This window comes from Chiloscyllium plagiosum, unplaced genomic scaffold (genome assembly GCF_037043375.1).
Source record: "Chiloscyllium plagiosum isolate Xiang-an unplaced genomic scaffold, Cpla_swu_hap1 HiC_scaffold_21, whole genome shotgun sequence".
Classification (NCBI taxonomy): domain Eukaryota; kingdom Metazoa; phylum Chordata; class Chondrichthyes; order Orectolobiformes; family Hemiscylliidae; genus Chiloscyllium; species Chiloscyllium plagiosum.
This window is the reverse complement of record NW_028270159.1, coordinates 68,025,232-68,030,160: the sequence shown is the minus strand read 5'-3', so window position 1 is coordinate 68,030,160 and position 4,929 is coordinate 68,025,232. Positions and strand designations below refer to the sequence as shown.

The following is a 4,929-nucleotide window of genomic DNA, read 5'->3' as shown; positions in this document are numbered from 1 at the left end:
ACCTCAGTAAACACCGTCATTAACAATTCATAGAATCACTAAATTCTACAGTGCAGAAAGAGCATTTCAGTCAATTTAGCCGGTGTTGACTCTCTGAAGAGCATCTCAACCAAACCTAGCTCCCCTCCCTATTTCCTTATATTTCACCTGAAGAAGGGGAATCCCTCCCTCTTATGATTCAAATAAACCTGTTGGAGTATAACTTGACGTCCTGTGACTTCTGACCTTATCACCGTGCTTCCCAGGGCTAATTTACCTAACTTACTTAATTCACTCCCTGGACACGAGAGAGCAATTTAACTTTGCCAATCAACCTAATCCTCCCTCTGAACAGCAGTGCGAATTACTGAGACAATGTTCCATCATACTGAGCAAATGCTGTATCATTTTTTAATGGTTTTATACCCTGGTAACAGCCTCATCAAAACAAATGAACCCAAATTCACTGTATCGAAACGCCACTCTGTCCTTTACAATTTAATTCGTGCTGCGGGAAATGTTTCTGCACTCATACTTGAATGCGTTTATGTTGTTTCTTCCTCAGCTTCCTGCTTCTAGTAAACACTTCAATCTGGAACAAGTCTGTCAAATGCTTTTCATTCCAACACAGTCACAAGGTGAAGTTTGCAGAAGTCACGTGTTTGGCCGTTCACTGACACTCTGCCTCCCTGAGAGCTGCAGTCCTACCCCACCTTTATTCAGGCAGCACTGTCCTTCATGTGATATGCCTCATCGAGAATGAAAGGACAGGTATCAATACCCGCACTTGGGAATGGAGCGACAGTTTTAAAACGTTTACATTGTCCCCAGCGGAGAATTGAGCCCTGTGACAGGCGGGGACACTAACCATTATACGACCGAGGGCAAGAATGTCAAAGGAGGCCCTTCAACTAAATGTGGCCACACTTGTCAAAAACAATGCCTAATGAACTGAATCCCATTTCAGAATGCTTACCCCACAGCCTTATATGTCTTGGCATCAAAAGTTCACATCTGAATATTTATTCAGGTTATGAAGCTTTCTGCCGCTCTGAAAAATGCAGACAGTGTATTCCAAATTCCAACCACCCACTAGCTGATAAAGCTTTTTCGCACATCTTCTCAAACGTTTCTGTCTTTCTCCTTAAGTCTCTGGCCCCTGCTGATCGATCCCTCCATCAATGGGAAACTCGTTTATTCAACCCTGCCCGTGCCCTAACTCAATCATGTCTTGTATACATCTCCTTTGCACTGCAACAAACACTCCACTCTGTCCTGTCTTTCTTCACAACTGAAAGTCTTCAACCCAAACAGTATCCCGGTAAATATCTCCTGCAATTTTCTCAGTGTGATCACATCCCTGCTATAATGTGACTTGCAAAACTGCCCACAACACTCTTGCTTGAGCCTAATGAGCATTTGTTTTAAAATTTCTGGATTAGTATGAGGGCGATTCTAGCTAAGCAGCATTTATTACCCATTCCTAATTGCCCAGAGGGCAGTTGAGACTCAAATATATTGCTATGGGTCTGAAGTCACATGCAGCCCAGGCCATGTACGGATAGCAAATTCCATCCCGCAATGACATCAGTGAAACAGATTTTTTTTCAACAATTGTCAATGGATCTATAGTAGTCATTAGATTCTTCCTTGCAGATAATTTTTTCATCCAAATTTGACAATTATGGCTTGATGGGATTCAAGCCCGAGTACCCAGACTATTACCTCGGTCTCTGGATTATCAGTCCTATGAAATTATCACAAGACCAACGCAGAAAGCCATAAAAGCTGATCTTTAACAATAAAATGTCTTTTCACCAAAACTGCCCTGGTATTTTCCATGAGCCTGACGCTACAATTGTCTCTGGTCAGTAAAAGCTGCTACATGGGGATTGATTTCACAACCCCGGTATTCAAATGGATCGATTTGTTTGAAGGTCCCGATGGTGGTATTGGGGCACGTTCACCCAACAACAGTCACCGCAGCACAGACAGAACAGTATGAATGTGAAAGAGAGTGATAGATTGAGCATTGCCCCAGAGAAATGGGAGGAGGGACGGAAAGGAGGTTTAATGATCGTGAAGGAGAGAAATCTCCGACAATGGGTATGTTTGAATCCTGATATATGAAACGCAGAGATGTGAGAGAGCGGAATTTGAAGGTAAAACAATTAATTTCTGAGCATGTGTCACAAAAGGGACAACGGAGAGAACACTGAGTGCCGTGGTTTGGTTTCAAATCAAGTTTGCTGTGGTCACAATGCAAAATACCGACAACCACGATCACAGTAACCACAGAACAGGATGCTTGCAAGCAGCAATAAGTATACTAGCAGAGGAAATGTTCGGAAGAACAGCAAATGTACAGTATCAGTACTCAGCGAACAGTGACAGACATGTGGGAACTGAGAATGAGCTGAATCTTTCAGTTCGATGTCCTCAGAGGCTGTGGAAATCCCTTGAATGAGAAAGTTGAAAACTAAGATTGATCGATTTCGACAAAACATCAAAGACTCTGGAGACAGTACAGGATATTGTTGAAATGTTTGGTTCAATAGCATTTTAGCTTAACATCGGCACAGCCGCCCAGATCCAACTGGAAATGGGGATGGGAATGAGTGCGCAGAGTTACTCTCTGGCTCCAGCGATGCAATAGGTGAGCGTCTTGTCCTTCTGTGATGGTACAGAGGTGCAAGAAATTCCTCGGTTGAGTGTACTCCTGCTCAAGGGAATGGTTGTCCCCGTTTATACTATCATCGCGATTTCTGGTGCATCTTTCTAAGACAGCTGAGTGGCACAAGTGGAGCGTGATGAGCCCTTAACTTTGCAGTGGTGGGTTTAAAAGATGATTTTGCTATTTGGATCTGTGTTTCCGACACTGGTGGTGGCAGCTGCATTTGCTCGCATCAGCTCAGTATCAGTTTCTTCCACACAGTCAAGACTTCAACCTGGAGAAGGTAGTGTTGGGGTGATATTTTAAACTAGTCATCCTTGGCGACCGGAACACGGAAAAGGTGATGTTTACGTTCGACGAATAAAACCTGAAATGCAAACCTGACCTCAGGAACAGAGATCATGATTTTAATTTCCTGCAATCTCATTCATTCATGTCCCTTATGCAGGGGATTCAACCATCTTCACCCAGTCCGGCCTACGAGAGACTCCAGGACCAGAAAAAAAACATGAGCTGACCCTTAATTCAGGAATCCCCATCATGTGGGGAAGCAGGCTTGTCGGCCCTTCCAGTTCACACGGTACATCGGAAGCGCATCCCACCAGACCCCAGGGTATTCCCTGCCCCATAAGCCTGCATTTCCCATTTTTGATCCCTGTAACAGGCACACCTTTGGTCAGAGGGAGAAATAAAAACGCAAACACACAGAGAATGTGCAGACTGCCCACAGACAGACACCCGAGGCTGGGATCGCAACCAGGTTTGTGGTGAAGCCAGACAGCAACGAACGAGGGGCGAAAAATAAATGTTGCCCTGACCAGTGTTACTCACACCCTGTGGGTGAATAAGGAAAAATGAAAACACATTAACAACATGGAAAACGGGATTTGTACCTGTGTGGACACAATTTGAAAGGATCGTTCACCCTGTGTAGAAAAAAGGACACTGATCCCGCGGAGAAAGCAGGGCAATGTGGGAACTGCTGGAAGGGATTCAATTAACCACAGAAATGGAAACTCATTTAATCAGTAACACTGGGGAGAGACCGTTCACCAGTCCCGTGTGTGGGAAGGGATGACTGATAAAATAACCTCTGAGACTCCAGCAGGATTACATATCTCATCAGGTTTAGATTAGATTACATTACAGTGTGGAAACAGGCCCTTCAGCCCAACAAGTCCACACCGACTCGCCGAAGCGCAACCCACCCATACCCCTACATTTACCCCTTACCTAACACTACGGGCAATTTAGCATGGCCAATTCACCTGACCTGCACATCTTTTGGACTGTGGGAGGAAACCGGAGCACCCGGAGGAAACCCACGCAGACACGGGGAGAACGTGCAAACTCCACACAGTCAGTCGCCTGAGGCGGGAATTGAACCCGGGTCTCCGGCGCTGTGAGGCAGCAGTGCTAACTGCTGTGCCACCGTGCCGCCCATATAAAGGGAGCGGCAATGCATTGGCCGGGAATCGAACCCGGGCCTCCCGCGTGGCAGGCGAGAATTCTACCACTGAACCACCAATGCACCAGCACCGAACACCGGTGTTCGATAATGCTGTCAATGCTGCTGTTAATCCCAACCAGCTATTTGCTCCATAGCGTCAATCACAGAGTCATACAGCTTGAAGGCATACAGGCCCGTCAGTGCAAACAATCCATGCTGAACATACTGCCAAACTAATCTACTCCCATCTGCCTCCTCCTGTACCCGTTGAGTGGTTATAATGCCCTTGTAGTTTTATTACTGTGTTGTTAATCCAAAAAACCAGGTAATATTTTGAGGACAAAGAGTTCAGGTCCTGGCATGACAGATGGTGGAGTTTGAATTCAAAAAGCACCTGGAATTGAAGAATCACGTGATGACCTAAATCAGTTGTGTGGAAAATCCCATCTGATTCACTCATGCCAGTTCAGGAAGCAAATTATCATATTCAGCTGCTCTTTCCCACAGGAGACTCCAGATGTATAATACCGCGGTTGACTCTTAAATGTCCTCTGGGAAATAACTGATGTACGAGGCATGAATAAATTTATTATAAAAATCCCACTTTCCCATTCATATTTGAAATCAATTGTCCATTAAATGTTGCAAACATACCCTCATCCATCACTTCCTCAGCAAGTTAATTGCACACGTAAAACACCTTCCTTAAAAAAAGCCTCACATGACTTTAAAAAAAAACTCTGTCTTTTCATCTTAAACCTATGCCCGCTCATCTTGAAATCCCCATCCTGAGAAAAGGCACCTATTGTTAACTCTAACTTGCCTC

General features: G+C 44.8%; 1 non-coding gene across 1 annotated transcript; it reads right to left on the bottom strand.

The window, feature by feature from the left end:
- Nucleotides 1-4,113: 4,113 nt before the first annotated feature.
- Nucleotides 4,114-4,184, bottom strand: trnag-gcc (transfer RNA glycine (anticodon GCC)). The gene has a single exon. It is a non-coding gene; the product is annotated as a tRNA-Gly (tRNA).
- Between the last annotated feature and the right edge of the window lie 745 nt (nt 4,185-4,929).